This window comes from Myripristis murdjan, chromosome 10 (assembly GCF_902150065.1).
Source record: "Myripristis murdjan chromosome 10, fMyrMur1.1, whole genome shotgun sequence".
NCBI lineage: Eukaryota > Metazoa > Chordata > Actinopteri > Holocentriformes > Holocentridae > Myripristis > Myripristis murdjan.
The window spans coordinates 8,816,989-8,832,445 of NC_043989.1; positions in this window are offsets into that span (position 1 = coordinate 8,816,989).

Below are 15,457 nucleotides of genomic sequence, written 5' to 3' on the forward strand. Positions count from 1 at the left end.
AATAGCGAATTCATTAATAAAAAATATATATATATATATAACCGCATGATTAAATGAAAAATAAAAAAGGGGCAAAGAATGTGGGGCAAAGAGCAAATTTATGTTACTTTTTTGCTGTGGCCAGAGAGTAACCTCCATCCTATTACCAGTTGACGTACAATACTGATTAGAGTCAATGGACTTGGAGTAATTCTTATAACTCTCTAAATATTTAAATTAGTAATCCTGATAAGACTTGACTACCACAAAGGCTTCCAAAATGCAATATCATATTCAATCAGCTAAACACTTTGTGGTCCAACATCAAGTCAACACACACAATTCACAAGTCATGTTGCACTTGGGCATGGGTAGTATATGATGTGTCACCTCTTTGTGCAATCATTATGTTTTGAAAGACTGATGCAACAATTGCCTTATCAAGTGCCCAGACAGGTGGGAACTATTTCTTCATCAGGCAATAAGGTAAATAGGTGGAGGGAGCACTTTTGGCAGGGCTGGACTGAACTTTAACCCAGATAGACACACTCACACTCACAGAGACTGCACTGATGATTTCTCCAGATTTGGCTGTGAGGTTTACCCTCCCAGCACTAATATGCAGACTGTGCCCTCTGGCTGAGTTACCTTTGGTTGGTGGTGTGATTATACCGCATGGTCATAATCATCCAACGCGACATGGACTTTCAGCATATTACCTATGAGCTCATATGCAGATTCATAACCACATGATGGGACCACAGTCACCTGATTTTTAAAAAATGTGCCGCATGTAACTTCGTCCTCAAATTCTTTGTGAAATTCTCACAATTCTTCACATAGTTTTACTGGACCTTTAAACATTAGTACTCTCATTTCTCTGCAAAAAATTTGGAAGGGCATGAGAACCAAGTGAAAACTGCGTCTTGAAAGTCCTGTTGTTGGCTCTGAAGTAACTACATGTGTATTTGAGGCATTTGGCTGACATGTATCCAGAGTGTCTTATGCTGCTGTGTCGTGCTCAAGGACACTTTGACAAGACTTCCAGGAAGGCCTCTTTAACCATGACTACTATTAGGCCACCCTGCACTTTCCCTCAGTCTGTTTCATCTATTTCTACTTAAGTTAGAGATTACCTACTTTTCTCAGAATGACTTGTGGTAACCCCCAAAGCATGAATGTGAACTTGTTGCATTAAGCTGTGGGTTTAATGTCTAGGTGGGGAGAGCAACAGCATTGTAAGAACAGGAGAGAGGGTTGTAACAGTGGAGAAAAAGCGAGAGCTCCTCACTCAAAACACAACATCTCTTGTGGCTGACTGGCATTTTCATCGATCGATGCTACCATGAGTGGAGAAAGTAGTAAATGTGCCTCTTCTGTACCTGTGTGAGAGGCTGAAACTAAAGCCTGACATTTACCTTTGAGATCTTAGATCACTGAACATTTTGCCGATATAGCTGGGAATATGTCAGTGTGACGTTATGTCGTCAAATTTTGGGCCCGCTATCCAAAGCAATACAACAAAATACACAACCAAATATCAACAAATGCATGCTGCACCAACAATAGCTGTTTGCTCAACAGTGGTGAAGTGTTTAGGGTGGATTTGTCCTTTAAATATTCCTGCACCTTTTCATTCGCTCCTTTTCACTCTTGTAACCAAACTGCACTTCGTAAAATGTGCTGCTGATGGAGTTTATCTTTGTATCATTAGTTTCCCACTGGCCTCTTGAGTATAATTCTGGTATGGTATGAGAAGGTAAAGCATGACCTCTCACTTGCCTGTCTAAATATATCATCTTAAAGTCTCCCAGCAGAGCATCTGCCACTGAGACCGGGAGCACCACAACATACGCGGGGATATCATTACTGCAGTTCATTCTTTACACATCAAATAAATTTTACTGTTGTCGGTGATGTGCATATGTGCATGTATGCTCTGTGTGCGTGTGTGTACAGTACATGCATGCATTCCTGCTGTGTTTATACTGGTTTGTATGCATGCTTACCGGTGTGAGTTTCTGTGTTTTGCTTCTGTGTGTGCTGTATCTGTGTGTGTGTGTGTGTGTGTGTGTGTGTGTCTGTGTGTGTGTCCACCTGTACAGTGGGTCTGGCCTCGGGGGAGCAGTTTGTCAGGCACGCCAGGCATCTGGAGCTGAGCAGGATTGCAGAGGCTCCCTGAGAGTTCATGCGTTCATAAGTTCTCTGTCCTTTTGTACTCAGGGAAGTCATTCATGTGAGTAAAGGACAGAGAGATCGTGTGTGTGTGTCTGTGTGTGTGTGTGTGTGTGTGTGTGTGTTGGGGGGGGGTGGCTGCTTGGTTGTTGTAGTGCTGGTGATGAGGCTTTGAGAAGAGAAAGAGGGGCAGAGAAGTATGGACCCTAAGATGTATGCACTATATGACCTTATACTCTTCCGTAACTGTATTATAATCTGTTATTTCTAATACTAAAGGCATTTTAATAGTAAGATATGTTACTGCTATCATTTTGCATTAGTATTAATATTAGTGTAAAGGCAGGGAAACACCCTGTACAGGCTGCCAGACCATTACATGGCAAGTATTAGTGCTATTATATGTTTATATTAGTAGTATTATATTTTGGGACACACACACACACGCACACACATTTTTTAACATCTATTTCCTTGAAGCAGGATATTTATATATTTCCATTTGATACAATACATATTTTATATATATTTAAAACAAATGCAGCAGAGGTTTATCAATAAGAGCCAGACAGACTGAGAGAAAGAGAGGGATGAGGAAAAAGAAAGGAGACAGGCACAAAGGCTTAGAATATGACATTGCTTTTCTCCCCTATTTCTGATTTCCTCATGACAGATGTTCATGTGAGCCATGAGGGATTCCTCGTACAATCCTGTCACTTACTAACATGCACTGCCTCCAGATGCCCTTCTGAAGGTCTCCGAACACTGGCAGAATTATGAAGACACTGAACTGAACAGATGAAAGATGGCATGCACAGAAGTGAAACTTGCCGTCTATGGAGAGACGACACCATATGCCATTTTTGCTGATATTTTGTGTTTGACATTTAACTTGTTTTCCTTGTGCCGAGCATGTTAAACAGAGTGAGTGTTTAGATGTTGAGTGTCTTGCTCAAGGAGTCACAGCTGGTGCTGGACAGACATTACCCATAGCATGGGACATGGGGAATTAAAGGAAAAATCCACACTAAAATATTTCACCGTCAAAACAACTATTGATGAAGAACCTCACATTTATGAATATTTTTTTTTTCATTTACCTATCTAGAACATCTGTCAAGTCCTTCTAGACTTATTTTTTTAAACGATCGCACACCACCAATCTCTCCACTGGCCTTAATATACTGTACTGCAATGCAATCAGAAAGACATGTTGTACTTTGAGTTAGGGTTAGGGTTAGGAAAAGTTAGAAAAAAAAAAAACTTAATCACTGCATTTGCTCACAAAATAACTCTTTAAATGACTTGCATATCATAAATTACTTATTAATTATCCAAGTGTGGATTTTGCCTTTAATGTGATGGTGTGATGTGATTGTTATGATGTGATCCACTGTAGTGTTTCCTTTGAAGGGAGCAATACCCTGATACTTAGGAAAAGACCACAGACCATGACCTCCCATAGAGAGCCATACGTCAGTGTGACACAACTCTTCCGCCTCATATCCCCAAACTGTACATCTCTAGATTCAGCAGTTTCTCTGCAACACCTTGTTTCTGCTGCTTTGGTCTGTGAGTTTAAAATAGACCATGACCTTGAGACAAAAACACATCCGTCCCGCAACAAAAGTTTGTTAGCAGATTTCACAAACCATCTGGGTGCACTGCAGTGCTCTCAGACTATAATAAATTAACTTTTAGTTGTGTAATGTATATGTCTGTCTCCTTTTGATGCTTGCGTCACAGTCGAAGCACACACACACTGTTATATTTAGCAAGTCTAGACGAAATCATGACCAGGCAACAGTTAAGCCAAGAAGTGCTTTTTGGTGCTTTTTCATGTTTTTTTGGACGTCTGCAGCACAGTGTGAACTTAACAGTGCAGACTTTTACAAACTCCAAATGGGTTTTCTGTGCGCAGTGGGTTTTGTATGTGTAAAAAGTGGCCACTCAGAGCCTGTAATTGTGGATTTACTGGTGACAGCCTTCCAAGCCACTTCCAACACCACAAGTAAAGCCTGCAGAAGCCTGAAGTCGTTTAAAATTTAAATGGGAATGATATATTGCGCCTTAGGTGAATCCAACTTAAAATCAAAGCAAGCTACCCCAACTGCTCTAATAGTGTATCTGTAATAACTAATAGTGACTTTGTGGTGACCTTTTGACCTTTCTGACCTATGGTAATCCTGCATAAGACTTTGTTGTAAGAATTATACACATGTCAGAGCAAATCATAGGCCCCTACAGGAATATTACAGAAATATAAAATTATTGCACTTTATGATAGTGATTCCAAAGGAGAAAAAAATACCATAAGTTATGATAAAGACACTGTAATAATCTGTAATATTACTATATGGACATACAGTGTATTTGTAGGCCACTTAATGTTTCCATATTTTTATATTCTTTGGCAAACACTAATTTCCTATATCTATTTTTATTTGTATCTTAGAGGTTTTTTTTTTTTTAAGAGTACTATAATTATTTTCGCAAGTTTATCTAAATCGCCCTTACTTCCTCAAATGTTAAGCAAGTGGGGATTTAATTTACTTCTTGCAAAATACTGTTGGTTTCAATATTTATGCCAAAACATAGTGAATGTGGCCTCAGCCTCATATTTACCAGAATGCTGCCATCTAGTGGTTCAGAAATGACCTCCAGCCTCAATAGCAGAATTATTTTATGCTGAAATGTATCACCTGGCCTCACCAAAGTATATTGGATTCATAATATATTGCTTAAATTACCCTGCTTTTATATAATGTCTCCGACAGTAGACAAGACACCTCTGGCAGTAAATCTATTCTGTAACGTCCTCCAGGCCTCTGTGTGACATTGTCCGTGTGATGGAGAATTGGTGATATGATGTATGAGGGGCCAAGGTAAATGTATTGTTTTAACCAAAAGGGCACCAGCTGCCGTCACAGAGTTGTGATGTGGAAAGTGGAAATTTGACCTATTGGTTTAGATCAGATAGACTTTCTCCCTGACCTTTCTGCTTCATTACCTGCCATGATGCCACATAAATTGAGAAGAAAACAGTGTCGTGTCAAAACCTCACAGGTAACCGCTGTGTGTTGCTGCTGATGTATTTTTTTTTTCTTATTTGAATTGGGTGTTGTGTGTGTTCTATGACTATTATGACTTAAAGACATGTTAAAACACCTCCAAAAAATACCCTCAACAACATTATTATTATCATCATTATTATGGTTGTTGTTGTTATTGCATGCAATAATAATATCATATGTTTTATGAGCCAAGCTGCAGCTATTACTGTTTAAGACAGGCGCTGAAAAATAATAATAACACAAGAGAAGCTATTACATGTTGATGAGTGTCCTATATTGTGATCTGATGAATATGATAATGTTTGGATTTGATCAGCTTTGCTGCCCTCTGCTGGCGGTTCTGTTCTCGCCATTAAATCACCAGGCTGGAGGTGACAGTACTGACAGTGGCAGCGCACTCAGCTGAGAGAAACTTTCAGCTACAACAGTTTGAGTTTACATTCTCACCTGGCAGCTGTCCAGAACAACCCCTTTATAGTAGTCTAATCCTATAATAAGGGTACTGTATATTTACCTTTTCCTATTATGGCATGAAACAATACCACAGCAAAACATACATTTGCATTAAAATTACGCTCCAGCAGAACCTAATGCCCTATACAACCTGTAACAGCAACAAAAACATGATTACTATTGTTGTTGCTGTTGTTACATTTTGATAAAACAGAGATACAGAATATCACAGCAAAGCCTTAAAATTCCATGTTTCTACAATTACATATTGAACATATGCAGAAGTAAGCAAATAAAACAGGCCTAGCATACAACACATATACATGGAAATAATATGATTTATATCTGGCTGAAAAATAATATCTAATATATGCAGAATCACCACAACATCTCCCGCAGGGACATAAGTCTTCTTTTATCTGCTTTCTACTAGATGATGCTGTTGCGGTGTGTGTGTGTGTGTGTGTGTGTGTGTGTGTGTGTGTGTGTGTGTGTGTGTGTGTGTGTGTCTTCCATTTCATTAATGGCAGTGAGATGGTGACGCCTTCCAGCCGGGATTACCGCTCCGTGCGCTCTGGCTCTCCCACCGTGCGCAGAAATGACGGACGGCTGTGGAGGCTGGAGGTGCACGGCAGATTGCTTTCCGTCTGAGTTTTACAAGACAGATAGACAGCAAGAGAGAGAGAGAGAGAGAGAGAGAGAGAGAGAGAGAGGCATTTGTGCACTTGCTCCTGCTTGTGTAATGTCAGGAGAGTCCGAGGTCAAGATTGCAGGGTCAGTGCTATTTGATGCAGTTGTGAAATCAAATGAAAACTGTGACAAAACACGCTGTTTATTGAGTGTCTGCTGATCATTCCTGTTCCACGTTTACACTGCAAGGCACGTGGAGAGCTGAAAATGTCTCCAACTTGCTGTCACCTGCAAAGAAATCGGTCATACATTCATATCAAGTGAAATGGGGCTAATCTAATAGCCTAGGTTTTTTTCCCCTTCAGGCCCAAGGCCAGCAGATTTCATTACAACTCATTCATAAGTTCTGACAGACAGACAGACAAACGAACAGGAGCAACAACTGCCTTGGCAGAGGTAACAGAGGAAAACATTTATTAACATGACAATCTTATTATTATCACATTAAGTATCTATACATTCTTGTGCAAATATTCACACTCAGAGATAGAGCAGGCTGTAGCTTTTTTTTTAGGTCTAGGATGTGTTTCATGCCCCCCCACCCCAGAGTACATTAATAAAAATGCATATAGCTGAGTACATATGATTTAGTCCTCTCTGATCACAAACATCAAGTTTAAACTATCATTTTGGATCATTTTGGGCGTTTTTAATGTTGGGCCTGTGCACATGCCCATCAGGCTTTATGGGAAAACACAGATGACATCACAAGCAAAGCCCTACAAATTACAAAACATGCAAATTATGTCACAAATAATAGTATGTCTGATGTGTTTCACTGCAAATGCCGCAATATGAATTTGCATACTGACCACTTTATTCATATGTGGTGAGTTGGTGTCCCTGTACAGAGAGACTATCCAAAACAGTTGGACTGTGCTTGGCAAAGAACACACACTTAGACTGGATAACTTCATTTTAATGCAACCCAATATCATGCCAAGGCGTGTAACAGAATCTGTGAGGCTGTATTTATTTATTTATTTATTTATTTATGTGACCGTGGCGGTTTTGCAAGGCACTTTTGACATATACTAGTCAGGTCTGAGTTTCTACAGGTGGCGCTCTTCTGTTTCTTTGTTCAGCCACAGTAGCTATCACTGCCATATGCGAACTATCCAGTTTTTGTATTTCAAACATCCTGGAAACATAAAATTTGCTACATGAATCTGAGTGTGAATGCAAAGCTTTCTGGAGCTGGTTTAATCACCAATGTGTTGTGTCAATCAACAATTCAGAGACAAGGGTAGTGTTATTTGATGGGAGGGGCATGATTGTTAAAAAAACAAAACAAAACAATACATAAATAATATTGGTTACATTTTTTTTGTTCAGGCCAAATTACCACTGAAGATACACTTTTCAGGAAGAAGTATGGAATTTTGATGCTAAACTACAATAAATTAATAAATTAATTACTTAATTAAAGTTTGGTATACTTTTTGGCATTTCTTGTAAAATAGCTGGATATTCCTGCATGGAATTGTAAATAACAGTTGCAAAAAGCCGTTTTTCATTTCATTGCAACTTTAACCGAATCGTATGGTGTATACATTTTTTGACAAATGCATTCCTATCCATTTGAGGACCAGAAGCCGTCCAGAGTCCCTGCCAGAGGTTTCAGCTCCAGTTGTTGGTGTCCACCCCGGGCAGATTCAGTAGATGCAGATTCCAGCGGCTCCCCTCCCCTCCAGGTCTCTGTGGACGTTCAGATCCTGTGGAGATCAGGCGGAGAGAGAAGATCTTAGCAAGATCAATACTCCTTAGTGGATTTCCTATATCAACCATGCTGAAATCCTACCATCTGTGACATATAGGTTGAGCGCATAAGTCACTGCTGGGTGGGATCCAATCCAATAAGTCGCTCTCTGCACCGTCTGTTCTTGTTGGGTTAGAAATGCTTGCTGGCTTGGTGGGGTGGATGTGAGGAGCCTTCAGGTGTGCGAGGTGGAGTTTTCACTTCTTCACTATTTCACTATTCACCACTGCTCATCCAGTCACGTCCAATTTATTTATTCAATTTATGCTTTGTCAGGTTTGTCATATACATATCAATAAGAGACAAAACATGGAAGAACAACCTCTCTTTCTCTCACTCTCTTGCTCTGTGTGTGTGCGTGCACATGTGTGTGTGTGTGTGTGCATGTTCTGTCTGATAGACTGTAGCAAAGGAAATGAGGAGTAATGAATGCATTTTAAATGGCCTAAGCTTTTCAACTGTAAACTAGCCAGGATGTTACAGTTAAACTGCTCCCTCCTACTCTGCTGGTTAACCCCACTAATTTATATTAAATGCCTTGCCACTTCCTGCAGGGTTTCATTACAAAATAAACTGTTCAGCATGTGAATTTTTTTTTTTTTTTTTTTTTTTTTTTTTTAAAACCAAATCCTGATTGCCAGCATGACAGTAAAGCACATCATGAGATACAGGGTAACTGCAAGTAACAAATAATGCAATTTTCCTCAAAATGGACACCATGGTTTTGGAGTGAAGCTCTACACACACACTTGGTAAGTTAGTTGAATGAGCAATAATTTGTAACTCAATTCACACTTTAGCAGATTCATTACAAAGTCTATATTTTTGTTTTTAGTTACAAAAGATGTCAAACTTAATAAGGGAAGATCTGTCTAACTCTCTAACTATACTGCTAAACTATACATTGAAATGTCATTTTTTCCCTAAAGAGTGCAATGACACATCATACACATTTCAGGACTTTAAAAACAAAACACAGCATGCCCAGTTTTAATTAAATCAGCATATTAAACAAAAAGCTATCAGTATTTACATTATTTGCTTGAAATGAGGCTCCTGTCACTACCTGGAATGGCTTCAAAGTTTTTGTATAATTTGCCCCCATCTTTGTATAATTGTTTCCTGTTTCAGATGACTCCAGATTACATGGCTGAACAGAAAAGACCCATGTAGGGCTGTCAGCCTTTAGGTTTCTGTGAAGATGAAGAATTACTCAGCACCAGGAATTGATGCTAAAAAAAAGTCTCTATTTGCAGTAGTGAAAAAAAATGGGATTACCCACATCTGGCTTCAATGAGAGTGCATGGCATAGAAAGATATTTACCGAGAAGTAAACATTTAACACTTTAGCTCTAACGCCGTAACGCAGAGTGACTTACAGCGAGTTCACAGGTTTTTTCACAGGATGTCGGTGTCTTGCTCAAGGACACGTCCACAGCCTCTGAGAGACACCTCTGGTTTAGGATGGATCCTCTGTAACCACCAGACCACACGGCTAGCAGGAAGGCTACAAACTATGGACAAAACAAACATTCAATTTATTCAGATTTTTACATGAATACTCTTTATTTTCTAAATTACATAAATAACCCCAGGTAGTGAAAACCCCACTCATCAATCAGGAGACAAGGTCTGATTTTATTCTACATTTTTGTCTGCACTGTCTGCTTACCCTGACACTCTGATTCAGCACCAAAAACACCAGCGGATTTTGGGAAGTCTAAGTCAACACTTCCTAAATTGCAGCAGGTAAATATAATAAAACCACTATTACCTTTCCTCCACTTTGAAAATGCAATAACACGAGCTTGTGCAGAAAAGGGGTCTTCCAAAAAACCATGGAAGGCCACATTTTACTGACCGAAGCTTCTCATGTTGCATTTTAGAGATGTTCAAAAGTTGGAAAAACTGATTTTCTCCTAGGAAAAATGCAATGGCATAGCTCTTTGTGTTCCAAGTAGGAAAACTTCTTAACTCAGAGGTTTCTGTTATGCAATTATCTGCTGTGATGTCAATATGGCAATATACTCATCATCACTTTTAACATATTAGACAATCCTTCACATACATTTACATTTGATCTTCAGTGCTGCATGACTTTAAATCTATCAAAACACCTTTGTGGAGAGTGGCTAGCTATTTGAATTGTAGTTGCACTCACAGTTCAAAACAGTATATACCAACTACCAAGCTGCTATCACCACATCTCATCATCTCATAGACATGGCATTAGCTGTTGCATGGGGAATAGTATTTTAAATTGCCTTATAAATTAAACTGGACCTTGTGGGTGTGCATATTTTGTCCCACATTGTGATTATGAGCGACCATCTGGGAATTTCCAGCTTCCGCTTTTGAATGGAATGCAGCATTAGGTGAAGGAATGATGTAAGCTCCTCCTTAAATAGATCTCTCTCTATCTTTTTTTTTTTTTTTTAAACATTTTGTGCTAAAGATGGCACACTGGTCCAGCTGGAGAGTCCTATGCAGCTCAACAAGCAGACTGTAAAGGGGCTCAGGATTTTATTCCCTCTGGGATCACGGTTACAAAAAATATGTCCACTCATACTACTCTGGGACGCTTTAAATATAAGTGTCCACCTAATGGTATGTGTTATATGATTTGATGGGAGGCCCTTGGAAAGCGGACTGGAGGGCACATCACAGAAAAAGCCTAACTGAAATATCTTATCTCACTTAAGAGAGCAATTTAAGATTTTTTTTTTTTTTTTTTTTTTTTTTTTGCCATTATGGAAATGTATACAGTTGAGATTCATAGTTAGAGTTAGAATCAAATCCACAGTTTGCTGCTATAAAGGCAAAATGGGCTTTAATCCTGTATTTGACTTTCAAGATAAGATAGGATGGACAGCTAGGATTTTATTCAGGCCCCTGGATTCATGAGCTAATGGGAAACATGAGGCTAGATTGTCTTAAGTCACTCACTAACGCAGGTTCTCACAGCATTTTTTAATTCAGCCTGCGTGTGAAGGGAAAATTTTACAACATGAGTTGAAATAATACTAAAACAAACAAACCACTCAGGTGTAATTTTCTATGTGATGTTGGAGCCTGGGAAACTATTCTGTCAGGCTGCGCGTCAGACTGAGACTCTGGGTGGCTGACAGCGGCGAACAGAGGTAAACGTCAATTAAGACGTTACAGTAGATGACAGGCCTAAAGAAAACAGTGCTGAGAGACGCCATCTGGGGCAGACTGTGTAAACTGAAGGTGTCTGAACATGATGCTTCAGATAAGGCTAAAATGTTAGCAGCTTTAGACTTGTCAGGTTAACATGAAGAGGCATGATGAAGACTGTAGGTAGGTGGTGTGACTGGCTGCCTATTTTTGAATCATAATACATTGCCCTTGTATTTAATTCTCATAAATGCATGTTTGGCAGATGAAATTTCCTCTAAAAGTGAAGCAATTCATCGGTAAATACTTAATGCATGTTTGAGAGTTTTTGTTTCATGTGGACAAAATGGAACAGGCTTACTAATGAGTCTGCAGTTTGGATTTTAGTAGTAGACCTGCACAAATTATGTTTACTGTAATGCAAAATAATGCCAATCAAATGGCTGTTTTTTTCCCACAGTAGGCAGACTGAGCATGCCCGCTCTTTTTCTCCCTCACACTCACAACAGAGAGCTTCCCAGTACAACCAGTCGTCTCATGTTGGTTATTGAACAGTTAAGTTGGAGCAATGAGGTGTTGAGCACCATTTGATTATTCTCACTTTGACTATTCTCACTTTTTTGCTTTCCTGAAGGATCATCAGAGAGCAAGAGACCATACATTAACATTTTACATTTTAGTTTTTAGGTGTTGGCTGGCGCTCCACAGTGGCTTACACCGTAGATGATAGTATAAGTGATAAGGATCTGGCTGCAAGTAAACTTTGATGGGACACATTTGCTGGTGCCAGGCATCTCTGACCTTATGGAACAGTCAGTCTCTTAAAACTGCTGCAGCCCTGCCATGCAAACATGGCAAAATATCCACATGGAAACTATGCTCTAAATGCATTTTAACCAATATGTTTCTTTCATCAAAAAATCTCAAATCAAGAATCTCTCCTAATGTATTTTCCCTGAATAACAAGGTCCGTCAGAGCCGTGGTACTGGTGTTTTCTGCATGCTTAATGTGTAAAAATTGATTTGGAGAGAAAACATCTCAGATGTGTATTTTTTTAGCCTTCTTTAATAGAACTTCAGAGAGCAGGAAGTGTGTGCGTCATGAAATTTGCCCTGGTTATCTGCTTTCACACGCTCTGGCCAGCCGCCCGCCCTCAAACAACGGGACGCCCCCACTGTGAGAAGGGGTGTTTTGCTCAGCACACAGCACACAGCACACACACACACACACACACACACACACACGCACACACACACACACACACACTGTACATAAACAACATACATGAGGAGGGAGGCAAGCATATGTGTCTTTGCACACCTATCTACAAACATGCATACATAAACGAACACCAGTGAGCCAATATGTGCAAACACAAGAACCCTCAAGTGTGCAGAGCATGCACACACACGCGCACACACACACACACACACACATGCACGCACGCACAGGCACACGCACACACACACACACACACACACACACACACACACACACAAATGCATGAGCACTCACACACTCATACCCAGGCTACCAACATATGCACTTATCTAAATATACACATGCACACAGTTTAAAACAATTTAAATTAGAAGTCAATTGCAATGTTGAAAAAGACGTCCAGGCTGATTGAAGTCGGTGTTACTACTCGGGTTTGAGTTCAGATGAGGTGGACATTCATGCATCTTGTTATGGAGAACTTCTCCTCTGGCCCTAGGTGAGGGTGAGAATGTGTGAGGTCAGACCATGTGACCTTTAGCTGTAGCTGCTGGGCCGTGATTGGTCCAAAGCCAACCTCCCCACCTCCACTTCCCCTCATCCTCCTCCTAGGCCCTGACCACAGTGGGCAAAGTGAGGCCAGTTGTGTGTGTGTGTGTGTGTGTGTGTGTGTGTGTGTGTGTGTGTGTGTGTGTGTGTGTGTGTGTACAAGTATCGCCTTGTAGCCATTACTAAGCCTGTTAAAAGAAAGACGCAGAGATCTGAAACTGGGGCTAAACTGTCTTAATTACTAACAACAACTGAATTCACTTTTTCAGGTCAAAATCATGATGTTCGGGTTTTGGCTCTGTGGCTTCAGCGGTGAAGTCCTGCTGTGTTTTGGGCCTTTAGCTTCAGCTACAGTCTATAAAAACCTTTCACCCACTTCAAAAATAGATTGATTGATCTGAACCATCTTAATCTGAAACATCCGAAATACAGCCTGAGTTTATTATACCGCGCCACAATAGCCGCATCTCCAGCAGCGCCATTTACTCAAATAAAAAGAACCTAAAACCCAACAGAATTATACAGCCTGTGTATTGTTAACCTGCACTTGTGACTGAAAGGGAGGAAAAAATCTGCAAAGTATCGTGGCTTGATTTAAAAACCGTTTATGAATCAGTAGCCTATCATTACCTGAAATCCTACATTAATATATATTTCTATATTTAAAAAAATATCAATAGTAGGCTAATATATAGGATATATTTAGAAATACTGTTCTCTAAAACCTAAATTGTAGTCTAATCCATTCCAATCCTAATTCCAAGACATAAATGAGTGAGCGCCTGAGTCTTACTGAAAACCCTACAATGATTTTTTTTTCTTTTCTTTTCTTTTTCTTTTTCGATTCACCCAGAAGTATCCTTGCTGGGTGTGTTTTCTCATCACAGTTTGCACATGTACAGGCAACTTTCCTTGTCCGCAAAGGTGTGTCTTTCTGGAGATGCATAGGTTCAAATCCAGGCCTCATTAGCGCGTAATTAGACAGCACGCTTCCCGGTATACTGCATGCAGCGAATTGCCAAACCATCTCACGTCTCTGACCCACCGCGCCATGAATATTGACAGCTTGTTAATTATTTAGATTAGAGGTGTAACGGTACGTGTTTGGATATTTGCACTTCCTCGCTTTATTTGAATTCCCAGTGGAGTGGAGGTGAAACCAGTGTCGGCTTGGTCTGCTGCGTGTGGGTGTCTTGCCATACGTGTGTGTGTGTGTTTTTTTTTTTTTTTTTTTTTTTTTTTTAATTATTATTATTTTTAAATCAGATGGCGTGACAAATTTCACATCAAGATGTACGAGTATAGTTTTGATAAACAAAGTAGGATGACAAACATAAGGTAGGAAAATCTGTATAAACTGCAACTTGCATTTCTGCTGAAACAGTAATTATAGCCCGATGAAACAGCATTGTTTTCTTAATTTAAAAAAAAAAAAAATATTTTACGGTGAAGGTAGCACCGATATGAGTGGGATCAGCTCTTGAAATATTAAAACCTCCAGACAAAAAAGCTGTTGGGTTTATTTTGACGCATGAATGATACTGCATTGGCTGAACTTTGGCTGCAACATTCATTTGGCCTAAATAACCATGATAGGCCTACGTGCACTATTTTTATCTTAATTGTAAGTCTAGTTTTGCCACCAAGTCTGTTTTTTGGAAATATACCTGCAAAATTAATTTGGAAACAGCTGACATCTATGCATATACATATGCAACACTTAGCAGTAAAATGTGTTGTTTGTAACGTGAACATGCATTAGTCCTTACCTTGCGCTGGCTGTTGCATGTCGGAGGGGCAGAGGTCTGCAGTCCCAAGCGCGGTTTGTGCCAAATGAACATTTCCCGCTGAGGACTTGTGTCTTTAGGTCCTCCACTGTTCACATGTTGATTGTGGATGTGTATTGAGACGCAGACTGCGTATTCGCCCCTACAGCTGCCAAGGCTTATCCCTGTCAGCTGATTAGGGCTCCACGTTACCGACTCCATCAGTAGGTGACACTTCTGCAAAAAAAGCAACTGTGAAGGCCTGCAGCATTTAGGGGATTTTTTAAAAACTGAAATCAGGTGAGCAGACTGCTGGGTGCGCTCAGATCAGAAATAGCAAATCAGGAAAAGCGAGTTCCTTTCTCTCTTTTTCTTTTGGCATTGTGTTGTAGTTTTTTTTTTTTTTTTTTGTGCGTGTGCAAGAAATGTTTCTTCTCCTGTTAGACTAACTGTGATTTATTCTGCCACATAATAATTCCCCCCTTGAGAGATGACCCGGGGCCTCTTCCAGCATGAAATCAGATCTTAAATCAGCTCTGTGGCTCCGTTACCAAAAGGCTACCCTTACTTGTTCTCAAACAAGGAATATTCTAGTTCATTTTAATGGTGAGACTAGTTCCATATAATCCTGACAAGGCCCAGGTTATAAAAATTA